General features: G+C 36.3%; 1 protein-coding gene across 22 annotated transcripts in view; it reads right to left on the bottom strand.

Annotated features, from left to right (window-relative positions):
- LRRC4C (leucine rich repeat containing 4C) overlaps positions 1–16,915 on the bottom strand; it is a 515,355-nt gene that overhangs the window by 86,937 nt on the left and 411,503 nt on the right. For 20 of the 22 annotated variants that reach the window (XM_083836612.1, XM_083836595.1, XM_083836610.1 and 17 more), the window contains 2 exons: positions 11,569–11,648; positions 10,302–10,440 (listed from right to left, as the gene is read on the bottom strand). The gene's annotated coding sequence lies outside the window, so the exon portion shown is untranslated. Of the gene's footprint in view, positions 1–2,670; positions 4,532–10,301; positions 10,441–11,568; positions 11,649–16,915 lie in introns of those variants that run through there. The other 2 variants (XM_083836605.1, XM_083836608.1) reach the window with 1 other exon arrangement.

Raw genomic sequence — 16,915 nt, 5'->3', positions numbered from 1 at the left:
GTTTTTGGAGAGGAGACAGCCTGCAGGATCAGCACAAGCTGCTGAATGATACACCTGTACTCAGGAACATGCAAAGGAAGTAGCAGAGACAACCAGTTCTTGCCTCTGTTTGAGAAGATTTGATGCTCCTCATTTAGCTGGATGTTTCTATTGACACTTTTGGCAATGTGTTTTATGACCAGCCCTTTGGGCTCTGGATAAGCCCCAACACAAATGCTTAGAAATGCTGTACTCATTCCCATTATGAGACAGAATCAGTTAAACTCTGGGTTGTTCCATGTGTCTTTTGGCTACGGTATTAAGTGAATGATTCACTGAAGTGTGAAACTGTTGCCTCTTTAGAAGCAGACACGCATCCCTAGCTTTTTAATGTTGACATGGTTTGCCTATTTCAGCCCATACTGGTGGCTAAATTTTCCCAGTGCTTCCTTATCACATCAAGAAAATCCTCCTGCTAGTTATTGTACAAAATGAATGAGGCACCTATGGCGGTTTCTATTGTCAAAAAAACAGAGTTGCTCTATCAGATTTTCTGTTTATGTGTTCACTTGACAGCAATCCAGGGAAAAGCTTGGAGATGCCTTTTCCTTAGCCAGCTTCTTTTTCCTTCAGTAATTACTGAGCAGCAGCTTAATATAAATTTAGCTGCTCTATTACTGCAACTGCTGATGTAAGTGTAGTCCACAATAGGGCACATACTTATAATGATACATGAAGGAATGGAGAACAGAGTTTTGCACATACTTTCAGATGCTGACAAACTTACTACCCATTTAGTATCCCACCAGAAAACATGTGTCCAGAGAAATAAATGAGGCTAAAGCACTTCATACTAAACTAATTTAGCTATACTGAGAAGGATGGCAGTAATTGGAACTGGAAGGAACAATTTTTGCTGTGCCTGCTTCCTTCTTTTTCTACATACAACAGCACAAAGGGTCTGATTCATACGCGTGGCCAAACAAAACCTCCCAGAGATTTCCTTAGGAGCAGAACTGGACCCTAAATCTTAATCCTTTACAAGTAGAAAAGGCTTAAGAGGCATGACCTCCAAACAGAAGCACATGGGACACATTTAAGAAGCCGAAGGTCTCATTTCCGTTACGCCAAAAGATTCAGGACATTTACATGAAGTAACAGTGGTGATGTGTATGAAATGTAGAAAGAAAAAAAAAAAGGAAGAAAAAGAGAAAAAGGAAGTTAATATTTATTTATGTATTTATCCAGGGAAGTTGGACCTCTTGTTTGTGTTGATTCACACAGGAAGCTTGTGAAGAGGGCAACATTGCCAGAAAAAAAATGGCAAAATCAAGATCTGGCTCAACCAACATCTCCCCCATTCCTGCCTTCTTTCCCCTCCTCCAGAATATTCCAGCTAGAGAAAAGTAAAATGACTGGCAAAGCTAGCTCTGCACCTTGTCTGCTAAAAATTATCCATATCTGTTCAGTGGTTCATTTAACTACGAGTTTTCCTCTCTTTCTACACCAATTGTGGCCTAGTACTTTCAGCTGGAGCCTCTCCATATGCAGGCCAAGGTTGAGAAGCATAGAGGCAAGGGAGAAGAGAAGGGTAAAAGGAAGAAAACTCCCTATATACAAGGTAAGCATCCATGCCATATGAGAGGATAGAGGTTGCATGCTTCCCCACATGAAAACAAGAACCTCTATTTTAAATATCATATTATCCTGCCTTTATTTCACACTCCCACTTCTCCAGGAAGGGAGAGACATTTACTGGTCTGTTACACATCATTACTAATTTGTGAACCCCACCATCTACAAGCCACTTTTTATTATTTTCATTATCAACATAATAACAAAAAGCCCCAAACACGACAGCATCCTCTCATTGCCTGCCAACCTAAGTAAATCTCCTTCCACTGCCATCAAAGTCCTAGGGGAGCCTGGAGGATTCATCACAAAGAATTTCCTAGGAGATCTGGAGGGCATGAGTGGCTAGTACAGCAGTTCTCTAAACTCCCCTTCAACAGAAGAATGCCCTCTCTCTGCCTGCTACTATTTGTTCTCAGAGTGTAAAACATTCCATTTCTCTCAGAGCTGCCTCCTCAAAATCCATCACCCCTTGCCCTACACAACCCCACTCCCACCAAAAGCCATCCTTCATTTCCCTGCTTGCTTATAAAATTTTCCTGTTAACACACCATGTTGATCTGCAATGTCAGACTGGATGCCAGCATTGAAATCATAGCCTATTTTAAACTCTTAAAAATTTAAAAATAAAATTTTAAAAAAATAAGTAAATAAACCTTCCCAGTACATCCAATTCTATGTAAGTTGCATCTGGATTTTACAGATTGGGCAATCAGGCAGCACCCACCACTCACTGCAGGGGCTTTTTCAAAAGATTCCTTTGCTAGTGAACATTTACCAACGCCATAAAGCCACACAGGCAGGCATCTGCAACATCCTACCAAGGCTGGAGTTTTACTAACAGGAACATCTGAGCTACTGTGAGATTTCAGTTCTATCCTCATTCTTCTTCTCTCTTCCCGATGCACCCCCCTCCCACTCTCGCTGTTATCAAAATTAAATCAGATTCTTTATTCAGGTGGGGGAACAGACCAAGGGAAGACACATAAGGAAGAAAGAAGAGAAGCAATGGGGCATGTTTTCTTTCCCAAAATATAATAAAATGGAAAGTGTACTTACTATATCTTCAAAGACTATCCAGCTGGAAATCCAAGTGGTTACGAAAAAACAGGGTGGGGGAGGGGGGTTAAGAAAACTATTTCATTTCAGCAACCAAACCAAAATTAAAAACAAAAAATAAAAGATATCCAACTGCAATTTCCTGGCAATTTCAGTCCATACAGGTGCCAATCCAACCCAACACTGCTGAACTCTTCCCCTCCGGCAATTTTGCTTTCCTCTTCTCTGTCCTTTATTTTCTCTGTTGCGTTCAACTTTTCTGCTTAAAATTGCTGTAGTGGTAACGTTGATGCTTCCCTTCACCGGCAAAGAGGGGATTAAAAATAACAGGGGAAAAAAAAAAAAACAACACAAAAATCCTTGCAGAGGATAAATGGTCCTTCTCCTTTATGAAACTTTTCATTCCACTGTGGATCCTTCGCCTACTTTCCTTTTCGTGAGGTTTTCTACCTCTCTGGCTTCTCTGCTCTCCATTGCTTACTAGTTGTTTTTTCTCTGGAGAGCAGAAAGAGCTGTATTTCTTTTTAAGCAGCCCTCCATCTGTATTCTTTTAATGCAATTTTGTTGTGACTGTTAAGATCCAGGTCTTGCCAGGCAATTTTCTTCTTCCCCCTTCTTTGCTGCACTATCAGTTATCCAATCCGTGTGTCTCCACATTAGAACAGGGATTCCCATTCTTCTTTTTCCCCTACCCCCCACACTCCTTTAAAATAGAATCTCCTTATGCATTTAGATTTTTATTTGTGTATGTCAAAATAATAAACTTTTAGTGTCTCTCCCCCCTCTCCAAAGATCTGATTAGATTTCCAATCACAACCCAGTGCGCAATTGGATTTTTGATTTCAGCAAGAAGCCAGCAATCCACAGCATCAGCACCCTCTCCTTGCTTTAAACTCCACGTTATATCCTTTTGCCTTCCCTCCAACTCCTCTGCATAATCTCACATTAAATGGAATGACGGAGGGAGGGAGTAGAGAAAAATTCAAGGTTCCCACCAGCTGTCAAGAATAAATCCATCCCCTTGTTATATTTTAAACACTCGGGACGGGTGTTTTTAACGCCCACTCTCCCCTTTGCCCCCCACACTTCTCAAAATCTTTCTGATGTTAAAACTCCCCCGATGGGGCACAAAAGAAGCCTGGGGAGGCGTGATTTGTCCTCTTAGCTGTGAGTTTCACAAGCACCAGCTTCCCTTTGCTTTTCATTTCAGCTTCCTCTCCATCTTTTGTCCAGCAGCTATAAAGATCCAGCAGCACCAAGACGAATAAACTTCTGTTTCTTCTTTGGGAGAGAGGGAAAGAGAGAGGGAGAAGGATAAAAGCTCTCCAGCCTCTGCCTCCCTTTTCCTCCCTTTCTCTGTTTCAATGCAGCTCCGATCGCATTTGCAATCTCTGCCTGGTGTATTTCAGATCTACAAGTTGGATTTCCCTTCTGCACAGCAGTGAGTTAGACTCCCATCGTCTTCCACATGCCAGTTATCTTCCCCCTTTTCTTCCTTCCTTCCTGTCTCCCTCCCTTCCAAGATGATACATTCCCAGGAGCACGGCCGCTTCTTTCAGTTTTTAGTTTCATCCCTGAAACGCATAGCCCTTTGCACAGCCGAAATCTTTTCTCCCTCCCAGCTTGAATTCTTCCTGTGTGTGCATGTACGTACGCATCTATGTATATATCCAGTTCCAGACAGCTGCTGTTGTTGCTGCCGGGAGTAGCTCCGCTTTTCTGTCGCCCTAGCTTTCTCTTACTCGCCACCTTTCAGTGGCACCCTAGGATTTGCAAATGTCCCGGGGCCAGTCTTTCTGGCTACACTCCTCCTTCTCCCCTTCCGTTCTCACTCCCTTTCTCTCGCTCCCCCCTCTCCACCCTCCCCCCCTTTTCCCTGCTTGTGATCAGTAAAATACAATTACCCAATTACCTCCCATCATCTTAGCACTGATTGGTCAATTGCATTAACACTTGATGTCAGGGAAAGGGTATTGGAGCTGCTCTGACGTGGCACTGCTGCCACCTGGTTGACAGTCTGGGAACAAACTTCAAGTTACCTTAAGAAACCTTCAAGTCAGAAAGCAGTAATTGAAAAACAAGGGATCATCTTATGGAATGAAATGTCAAAATTCATTTTCTTAAAAGCCTGCTTGATTCTGACAGATCAACCAGTATGCACAGGTACCAGCCTAGCCACTGAAGCAGAGGGAATGGCAGTAAAATGAAATAAGGTATAAAGTTATCTTTGCAAAAGAAGTAGATATCAGCCACTATTCACAGGTACCGCCTAGCCGCAGAGGCAGAGGAATGACAGTAAAATGAAATGAGGTATAAAGTTATCTTTGCATAAAAAGTAACAGTGGAAATCATTTCTATGCAGAGACAATCAGTTTTCTAATTACGGAAATAAATGTGTGTTTAAAACCTGTATATATGTACCTAAAACTCCATTTTGGCAGATGTTCTAGGCCAAAAGCCCTATGAAGAGCCTCAAGGTTTCAGTGGGTTTAAGTAACATCTCCAGTTAGCTGTTAAGTGGCAGGAACACAATGGTACAACACCTAGGCTCACATACCAAGTCTGCCACAGCTTGACTAGTATGACTTCTAACCAAGATTTTTGAGTTTTCTAAACTGAGTCACAGATTTGGGTTTGCAAGGTACTGGCACATTTGTTATGCACTTACCAAGGTATGTTAAATTTACTTATACTACTGTTTTTTGTTTGTTTTGTTTTGTTTTGTTGTTTTGTTTTGTCTTCCTTCTCCCCAGGGACCTAAATTCAAAAGAAATTTTTACAGAAAACTTGGCATGTATAAAGTTAGACATGCTACACTCTGCAGGATCAAAGGAAACAGAATATGGATGATGTATGTGCCGGCATTTCTCTCTCTCAAAATCAGAAAGAAATTATTTTTAGATCTAACTCCTCCACACAACCCCCAAAAAAGAACTAGTCAGGAGCTTTCATGGTAATTATAGCAAACTTCATATATTAAGCAGAAATTATTTGTTATTCAATGCATACAATAATATAGCTAGCTCTTCGAGTTGTCTCTCAAGCAACTGAATTGTTTGGTATCCTTACTCAGTCTTCAATCTTTGGTGTGAAACTGGCATACATGAAAATAAAATAAAATGAAATTTTAAGTTTTATGTCATATTATAAAGTTTTTGTGGAATTATAAAATCCGTAAGCTAGCTGAATTCAGTCAAATAACACTTACTGAATCATTAACATTGACTTTCAGATTTATTCTACTGACTCAGTGGGCTTTCTGGTGAGAAAGTTCCTTGAGATATAAGTTAAGGAATTGGAACCAGGTCCTTAATCACTGTTAGACCATTTAGCGTCTGATCTTACTGAAATCAATGGCAAACACAAATTCCCTAGCATGGGTGAAAGACTAGCCGTGTAGTAATAATGAATAACCCAAACATAATGGTCTGTCAAGAACACTATAAAAAGACTTCAGAAATTTTGGAGAAGGCTGTGAGTGTGATATGAGATGAAGTTGCTGACAAGTAACAATCTTTTTCTCAGCTGGTGAGCTTATTTTGTTCCTGTCTGATTCATTGATGCCGCTGGTGTATTTTGGGCCTACAAACTTTTTATGACTCTTTTTCTTTTTACTACTTTAAATCAGGAAAAAAATAAAAATAAAATTAAAAAAAAAAAAGTTGTTTCCTTTTCCCAGAAGGATAAAAACATCACAGTCTAATAATATATGTTTGCTCCACTATTTCTTTAAAAAGTGCCTGAACACTGCTAATATATTAGTGCTAATATATTAGTGCTAATATATATTATTACCTGTGAGTAAAATTGAAGGTTTCGATAACTGAATTAAACAAATATATGAGCATCAAAACCAGAAGACATACAGCTTTTGGGGGTCTAATTGGAATTCAAGACACAAGCATTTGCAACAGCTACACTATCTCTGTGGATACAAACTGCTGTATCCACAAAAATCCTACAAAATATTTTATTTCTGCCAGAAATTTGCCCATTCTGCATTTTTATGTCATTCAAATGGCATCACAATACGATTTCTAACATATGCCAGTACTTAAATAGCTGTACATATACACGTATGAAGATAATATACTTACTGACATTAACATGACAAAATTAGCATCAAGACTGTAATATGCTGTGGGCTATGATACAATCTTCTCTCAAAGTTTATTATTTTAAATATACCAATTATGCTTTATCACCTAATAAACATAGAAAATAGAGTGATTAGCTTCTCAGAACATAATTTTAAAGCAATCTAATTTGCAATATTTATGAGATGACACTGCATGGTCTATGAAAAGCTAAATGTTATTTTACCAAACAAAATCCAAAATATAATTGTATTATCTGTTTTTCAAGCATGAGTGCCACCTATGTGTCAAACCTATTTAAAACAAATATTTAAACATTATCACAATAAGTCATTCACTAATCAAATTTTGGAAGGGTATCACTGTTAAGAGGCTGGAATGAAAGGCTGGACAGAAATGTTTGTGTGTGACTTTTTAACGTACTACACTGCATGTTCTTGCCTTCAAGTGTATTGTTTGTACATTGCCTTCAATCTTTTATTTTGCAGATTTTCTGGGCAAGAAAAACATCGTATCAGTTCCCAGACCCATCCAAAATGGGTGCCCCACCATTAGGCACACTCAGGTGGAAGGCGAGTGCTAAGAAGAGTGGCTGTTACCTGGTCTTCTCCTTGGAAGCTGCCCTGGCCACTATGGTACAAAATCCCAGCCACACAGTGGAGGTCACTGGATCCTGGTTCTTTTTCTGGACTGAGATCATCATGAGTCAAAAGAGTGAACTATGAAAAAAAAATAAACACAGACTGGCCAGGGAACTTTTTTTTTTTTTTTTCAGCTAATGGGGCCAGCTTGCCTGATCCTGAGTATGATGGTGAAAACAAATCTCAAATGTATCTACTGGCAAATGTTCGCACAATAAACATGGACAACAACCAGCTGTCATAAGAATTCCTTACTGACAGGTGATGAAAGTTAAAGAACTGAACTTCTGTCTGTGATTAGCACTGGAAGAGTCTAATGAAAAAGACTAGACACAGAATTGTCAGTCATTTGGAGTAGAAGAAACATGACTAAAGTCTAGGAAAAGCAAATTCTAACCTGTACATAAAAAGGAGAAGATAAATCTTAAAATGGAATAAGAATAAACTAATTGTAAAGAAAAGAGTAAAACCAGACCATTTTGTTTACACAAAGTGAAAAGCAGGTTACAAGTTGTTCTAAGCCAATGGCAGCCCTGCCTTCCCCTTAAATATGAAGAAATCATAAATGAAGCTGTGAAACATATTATTCTTTCTATTTATTAAACATTGCTGACAAGAAACTGCTTGCATGCGGAGGCAGTACTTGCATCTTCTTATAGCTTACTGCTTTCAAAGGAGAACATAAAATGCTGACAAACTTACTTTTGTCTGCAGGGATCTAGCTCACTAATTAATTTAGGGATTGAAGAGATGCTAAAAATCTCAGACTATATAAAATATGTATCAGAAAGAATGTCTCTGGGTGATTGACTTCTCTAATGTGACTGAAGCTCATGGTACATGTTTTCATGTATATGTGATGTCACTGATAACTGTTCAATTCTTTTAGTATGAAAAAATAACATTAGGTGCATAACCATCAAAACTATCAACTGACTATAATGCTTCCTCATTGATTAATTTTGACATATTTTTGTTCTAATGTTTACTGTTCTAGTTTTAAGTTTTAATTTATAGGTAATTTCTACTTGGTCACATACGTTTGGGAGAAGTAAAAGAAAAGTTTATCCTTTCGGGAAGATCTGGGTAAAAGCACAGCACGTAGGAAGTTCAAGTGTTGTTTAATAAATCTATCTTTCTGTAATATCATAGTACCTATTATTTTTGTTAAAGATGAAGCTGAATGTTGTTTTTTGTTGTTTACATTTGAAAGGAACTATAGTCTCAGATTTTTTGCATGTTCATTGTCCAGTTGGGTTAGCAGAACAAGTTTAGAATGGTTCTACAATTTGTCCTATTAAAAAATAAAGTTAGGAACATCTTTGATGTCAACAATCTATAACTGAATGGCAACTTGCTTCAACACTGACTTTCTAGACTTTCCATTTTATGGATCTGAATTCAGTATTGTCAGTGTTTCCATTACAGCAGAGACAACCAATTCACCAAGTTGAGCATGAGTCAGCAGTGTGCCTTTGCTGCAAAGAAAGCTAATGGTATCCTGGGCTGCTTTAGGCAAAGTGCTGCCAGCAAGTCAAGGGAAGTAAGTGTTCCTTCCCTTTACTCAACAGTGCTGAGGCCATACCTAGAGTATTGTGTCCAGCTTTGGGCTGCCCAGTAAAAGAGAGACGAGGGCATGTCTTCTATGAGGACAGGCTGAGAGATCTGGATAAGAGAAGGCTCAAGGGGAATCTCATCAATGTATACATGAAGAGACAGACTCTTTTCAGTGGTGCATAGGAGAAAAGACAATAGGCACAAATTGAAACATAGGATTTGTCTGAACATTAGGAAACACTCTTTCCTCTAAAACAGCCCTGAAAAAGTGGCTCAAATCATGTCATTCCTATGGAACTAATTTAAGACAGAATTTGATTCTAGAGAAATTCTCTCCTCTGCAGGACAGAGTGTCACTGACATTAAACTGCTGAAATTCACTCCACAGGGAAGAATAATTTGTTTGATTTCAATGGAGTCTCTCTGGATTAATGGAGGTGTAAATGACAATTGAGCATGGTTGTTCATTGTATTTTCACACCCCATCTAATGCATTTTGGTTTAGAAAATGTCAACAGAATGGAAAAGCACAGATATTTTACTGTTAGTTTTAAATTGGATTTTATATAAGAATATAAAATTTAAGAATATAGACAACTAGAGTTGGACATGAATGATGCATCACTTTGGAAATAATATCTTTACTGTGTGACACCATTTTTTTCTTCAGTGAATTATAAATAGTGAGACCATGATACTCTGACATAGAGATGAATGTATTGAACATCTTAATTTCTTCTACTGTGGAATTATTGTGACTGGAAAACAAAATTTTCATTTATTGAAAATATAATCTCAACTACATATGCTTCATAGCTTTAATGAGAAACAACCTAGCAGCCATATTGCTCTGCCTCATCCTCATGTCTATAAATTCAAACTGAAATTTAGATTTGGGGAAAAGCCCTTCAGAAAAGAACTCTGAGCCAAGAAAAAAGTAACATGGCAGATTTCTAAATTTTCATTGAAAAAAAAAAAAAAAGTGGTAATGGCTTGCTTTAACCTTTCAAGATCCCAGATAAAGTTATACCTTTCAATAAAGTGGGGAGTAGAAAAAATAGTGTATGCAAAGAGATCACTGACAGACATCACTGCCAAAAAAAAAGAGAAAAAAAATACACAAACAACTCATTAGAAACTACAGTAGTTAAGAAGACAACTTTCCAACATCTATTTTCAGATACTTATAACTTTCTAAATAACTTCCAACTAAATGTCTATTTAAATACAATTTTTATACATCAGACAAAGTTCCACTTTACTGTATTTTTCATATATTCTATTTTCCACATAACTACTGTGTAATCATAGTGTATATAATAACCTATTTTCTTACCATCAATCCTTGGAGGACTGTGGCCACTGAAGAGGACATCAAAAGAGTTATAGCCAGGGTTCACTGGGATTTTATTTCCAGAGTGCTTGCATGCTCTCAGGATAGATTATTTGATTTATCTGTACACCTCTTACCCTACCTGTAAAATGGAAAAAATACTTAATGAACATGTTAAACAGCATGGACTCATTATTAAGAGGACTGGTGAGAGTATACAGTTTCACAGCTGGAGTGCATATGTGACACCTTACCAACATATGATGTGCACTATACCATGCAAACAAGTAGGAAAAAAATGAGGTAGCAGGGGGAAACAAACAAACACACACTTATTTTCTTCAGTACCCTAGAAATCTATACTTGATATTAAATAATTTAATTAAATAATTAAAGATCTATGAATGTGGTATGATATAAATGTACTTTGATAGACATTGACTCAGATTGATGAAAAAGTGAGAAAACAATTTAGGACCTATCAATGAATAAAGGCAGAAGTCACCATATTTACGCTCATAAGTGCTGTGAAACATGGAAAAAGACCAACTTTCATCTTGAGCTTTCTGGATTTTCTCATCCAGATTCTCTCCCTGCTATCTCTGTATTCATATTAATTCCCATGAAAAATGTACATTGTTTAAAGAACATACAAAGCCTGAATTATCTAATCATCTTTCAGCGTCATCTTGAAGAGGTAGATTAAAAACTATAAAACAATAACGAGTCTCTTTACATTCTTTTAGAATTTACTTGGCTACTATCACTGTAGAACAAACCAATGGTCTAACTAGTCCACTGAAGTATTACTTCTATAGAGAATATATGTAAGTAGTACATAGTAATTAGTTCCAGAACATACATTTCATAAAGCAAAATAAGGGAAAGAATGAATTTGCACTTAAGCCATGGAAAAGTTACAAGGGAATATGTAAATCTATGTTTTGGAGGCAATAAGAGGAAACAGATTTAATACATATACATCTTTGATACATCTTTGCTTCCCTTAGGACAGGAATCTAAGAAATTCTAAAAGAAAGTTGTGGCCAAGAATATTTCTCACTCTTTATTGACTGTATATTAGAAATGATTATAAGATTTTAAGAAATCCTGTCAGTCGTGACTGGTGAAAATGATGGTAAAAATATTGATTATTTAAAGTGTATATTTAATAGTTTTTTCCATCAATGATACTTAAGACTCAGTTTTCTTATCATCTCTCCAAACATCTTTCCCAATGGATATGGTAGAGTTTTAAATTGGAACCTACCTTATTGAATCAGATCTGATCTTCAAAATCTAAGGAAGAACTTCTGAAGGGCATTTCTGGTAATGAAGAGGATAAAAATCCTGCAAGGAACAAAACATTAATTTAAGAAGCTGTACATCATGATTATAGGGTTGTTTTTTTAGGAAAAAAAAAAAAAGTAGTGATGCATAGGAGTCTGAATTTGGTTAAAACCTGTAAAAATTGCTTTCTTTTCACCTGTGTGTATGTACCCTCTATTTCTCTCTCTTTATGCTTTTTCTCTAGTTTAGACTGAAACTGCATTTCCTAACAATTTTATCTGCCTCATACCCCTTTATGAATGTAGGTGGAAATGATCTTCAACATTGTGAAAAAAATGCAGAAACTATCATTTAACAGACAAGAAGTGGTAGCGGCATCTAAGTTTACAGTACTATATTACAGGACAATAAGTTGGGGGATTACTAAGAAAACTGGAATAGTGGACTGAAGTTTACAAAGTTTGAAAAAAATGTGTGCAAATATATTTGGTGAAACTCAGGAGGACAAGGGACAGGGGTTTTCATTAAAAAATATCTCTAGTGCATCTTTACCAAAAGCAGGCACAGCATTTTTTTATTTTATTTTATTTTTAATCCATCCTCTTTTAAAATGGGATCTCCAAAGTCAGGAGTCAGTTGAAATTAATCATGAGTTTTGGAAAACTCATTTGATAATTCTCTATGTGAAAGCATAGACCCAAAAGCGGGAATTAACCATCTGTGGTCCTAAAGAACATAAAGCATATTTTACTAGAATCCCTTTTCTAGAAGAGAAATTTAGAAGAGAAGAGAGATTTAGGTCCAAAGTACACATTTAATACAAACTCTCCCAAAAGCAAAGTTATAAAGTTGTTTTAATTTCGTATTAAAAATTTTCCCCAGATATAGCATAATTAAAGAAAAACTAATTTAAAAACAAAAATACTGATAATATCAAAGTATTCCTATTTTGATAATTTGTAGAACAAGATATTCCATGTTTTGCTTGTTTTTATTAATTTTTGTTATTTATTTTTTTTCTTATTATGCCTCTTCTCTCTCTCTCCAACAGTTATTTCTTTCATTCAAAGGAAAATAAAACCAAAGATAAATAAATATCAATAAATAACTGGTTCCAAAGTGATTATTTTTATGCATGTATTTTCCTTTAATATTCCCTTAAGAATTCAAATCCTTATTAAGATGACAGGATTACATTGAAACAGATGATTCACTTTCTCCATGACTTTCCCTTTCTCCATGACTTCCCCAGATATAAGAAACAAGGATTGGTTTGTTTTTGCCATCTATACAGCTACATAAACATGTATGTACCCAAATACATATATAACGATACATTGTAAGGCTTAAATATTGTCATTGTTAAGTTTTTGTTTGTTTTACAGTCCAAAACACTGCAGGAATAGATATTTTAATAAAATATTTTTTTCAAACACCTGTGACTTTTAAAATAAACAGAAATTTCTCATATATTTATTCTAAAATACTGTTGCCTGTGTTTATTACATAGCATATGCTTGTTAAATCCATAACGGAATACAATGGAATGAGAGGTGGATGCAGACTGATCCTTGACCTTTTAAGTCTAAGATTTTCCGCCAGTTTCTAGGCAGTGTTGTTGTTTCCATTAAATTGATGCTTTACATATAAGAACTTGAGCTTGCTAAAATTCACCAATATAAACTTCTCTTTTGCTAAAGTATAAAGGCCTAACAACATCAAAACAACACCAAAACTGAATCTATTCTACAAACAAAGCCTCTAGTATAGATTTTAAGAGGTATTCAGATGCGTAAACATGTGGATTGGAACATTTCGAGATTTAGAGAGTTTAAGTTCATTAATCACCTAAGTCTTGTATGTCTTCATCTTTAAAAGCTTTTCAAACAAGAATACCATTTGTTTGTCTGCTAATAACACGTGCTAAATGTGTAAAGTTCACGAATAACTTACAGGACTAAGAAATACTTCTTACAAGTAGTCAGTACCATTTGTGTCAGCTTAATCATAACAAGATATTGGTGGCTATTCTATTTTTTTTTAAAGACTTCATTTCTATTTCTTACTTCCTTTGAACAGAAGAAAACCAAAAGTTTGTATGCTGTGTTATTTGGATGGAGGCTGAGTATGGCAGGATTATAAATCAGTCATTAATCCTGCTGGTCAATAAAACAAAACAAAAGCCTGTCATAGTGACCGGGGTTGTTCTGTGCAGGCTGAAAATATATTAATTAATATACTCACAGATTCAAATTTCCTCCCAGAATTTCTAAGACGGACAATATCTGAAATACCACCCCACTATCTTGCTGCAGAAAACTTCAAATACCATCTTATACATTCCTTCTTTAACAAACTGACTGATGTTTGCTCTGGGCTAGTTCTGTATTACACCCATGCCCACCTTTGGGATTGATTCTGTAAAGCATTTAAATGAGATATTTATAAGTCAATCATACTGATGAAGACCTGTATTCTGAGCTCTAGAATGGCAAGGATTTTTGCTTTGGTTAAATGAGAGCAAGTATATAAATATACCCCAGCCCTTTGTCACACAACAGTGTAGGAGTAGATGATTTTTTTAGGCAAGGTGCTAGAAGTGAGAAGGAAGCTCTAACTACTTGCAGTTATGACACATTATTATTCATTGCGTAGTGCATCAGTCAGACTGTCATAATGCACAGCAGAGAGCACGCACATTATTGATGCTGAACAGCACTGAGAGGGATTGCAGAGGCACAAGTCATTTTGAGGTAAAATCTCTGTCACAATCCAGGCACAGGTTTGCTGCTCATTGTGGAAATGATCTGGCAGCACAAGCTAGGGGATCATCAGCTGAATCCCAACAACTAACAAAATTACAAATCAAGACATATTTGTAAAGGTTTCCTGAGAAGCAGTCGGAATTCAGTATGTAAAATATTCAGTTAATATTATTCAACCACATCTATTAGTCTTAGATAAAGTGATCTGAACAAATACCAGGTCAAATGTGCAAACAGTGAGTGGTCGGCACAACACTTTGCACTGAAGAAGAAGGTTAATAACAGATGGCAGAAGCTGCAAGGTCAAAAGCAACATAAGAGTAAAATTTAAAATCACCCTATAAGAATATAAAGAAATAAGGCATTAAAGTAAGGAGGTCAGATACACGCACCAGTTTTAGATACAAAGACACAAAGAAAGAGACACAAAAAAGAAGAGGAGCCAATTAGACACATAAGGAAGCCTGAATTTCCTGAAGAAGAAAATTTCAAGTTACACGTATAAATAATTAAAAACAGCTTTCATATCTTTGAAAATTAGCCTATATGAACAAAGCTTTATATGTCTTTTTTCCATTAAAATTTGCCTCTTCAAGTATTTGCAGAAAATGAAATCGCAATAAGCAAATTCACTTTTCATTCCCCTGTCCTTTAGCAAGTTGCAATACTGTGATAACTCCTTCAATTTTTCTGCTTCTCTCTCTTTTTACCCCATATATGGCCACATTCTCTGTTTGGGTTTTTGTTTGGTTGGTTGGCTTCTTTGTTTCTCTAAAATAATCTTCTAACTGGGAGTAAAGAATAAATAAATCTAAAAATGAGAGTTTAGCAGCAATTCAGAGAAATAGTTCTCAAACATTATTATCAGGTCAGGAAGCAGTATTGCAGTGCCATTGCAACCAGCACTGTGTGAGGCCTTCTTGCTTCTAGCAGCTGGTATCATTGCTTACAAATCTCATCTAGACTTCACTCATGCTAATATACTTTTAGAGTACTGTGGATAACAGGATACAAAAGAAATTATATTAAACACACTGTATTCTTCCTTGTTAGAGTGACATTTAAGCAATAATGATTGAGGTTCACAGTATTCCTGGGAAACTAACTCACGGAGGAGCTAATGGTCATGGCCCCCTATCAACAATATCAATTTGTAAGTAATCATATAATCATTTATGTTGGAAAACCTCTAAGAACATCTAGTCCAACCTTTAAGATATTATAGTATTATAAGATCAAAAAAAAAGGCATTTCTGTTCAATCTTTTAAAATTTTAATAGGCAAAATACAATTATGCAAGTGGAATTCAACCAGCAGATTATCTTTTTTATCATTATACAAAAGACAGTGATATTAAGGGACCTGAACTAAACCTTCTAATTTCATTAGGAATTTTCTAAACAGCACAGAGCATGTCCCTCCTACTCTGACCATTTCCTACCTCACTGAACACTTAGAGAAAAGTAAGAGAACAAATTAGGACAATGATGCTGCTGGCAAAGGCGTTATGAGAAGGTCAGGATGAATATCAAATAGAAAACTAGAAAGTATTTATGCATTCATATTTTCATTAACAAATCAATTTCTTTCAGGAAACTCAGTATCATCCATGATTATTTTTTCTTTACATTCAGAATTATTATCCAACTATTCTTAGCAAAACTTGGTAAGAAAAAAAAACAACAACAAAAAACAACTTTACACTTTTTCATAGAACAAACAAGCAAGTTAAAGACAAATAAAGGAGAGAGAAATTATATTATTTCAGTGTGTCATGCTCTGTGCATAGCATTCTGGTTTATTCCTTTTTATTAGTCTTTAAAAAGGACAAATTAAATCATAGAATCATAATTTTGGTTGGAAGGGACCTCCAGGGGTCATCCAGTCCAGCCTCCTGCCTCAAACAGGCCCAGGTAGCTCAAGGTCGTGTCCAGTGGAGACCTGAACCTACACGACCCCACAACCTCTCGGCATTCTATTTCATTATTAAAGCACCCTCAGAGCATTTTTCCACAGTTATTAATGCTAGGTATGGGAGCTAACAGTGAGGGAGGAATGAATTAGGTACTCCTTGGTGCTGAATCCACCATCGCAAAGCTGGTCCACAAATGCCTATTCAGTTTGGAACCTCGCACATGTCGGAGAAAAAAAACTATCAAGTGCACTAACCTATGTGACAGAAACGTTTCATAAGGAAATAAATATTATATTTTAAAATGTGAATGAAAATATTAAATTGGCAAATCTAAATACAGAAAAGGAGGGATCGAGGAATTAAAAAAGAACAGAGAACATCTTTGTATATCCAGTCTCCCAGAAATATTAGCTAAGAGAAGTTATGGCCACTGTGCAATATCACTGACTAGGCATTGTGAGACATCTGGTTACTTTCTTTTAGTTTTATTGATACCCTGCTGTTCCTTGTGATCCTCTGATGTCCTGGACATATTCAATATCAAAAATCAAGTTAGCACGAATGGAATTATCCAAGTGGAAAAGTTCATCTCAAATTTTAGTCTTTAAAATACACATAAAGTATACCTGTTACAGTGGAACTATTAC

The sequence above is a fragment of the Anser anser genome (genome assembly GCF_964211835.1).
Source record: "Anser anser genome assembly, chromosome: 5".
Lineage (NCBI taxonomy): Eukaryota > Metazoa > Chordata > Aves > Anseriformes > Anatidae > Anser > Anser anser.
The sequence above is the reverse complement of the archived record's forward strand: the minus strand, read 5'-3'. Positions and strand labels throughout refer to the sequence as shown.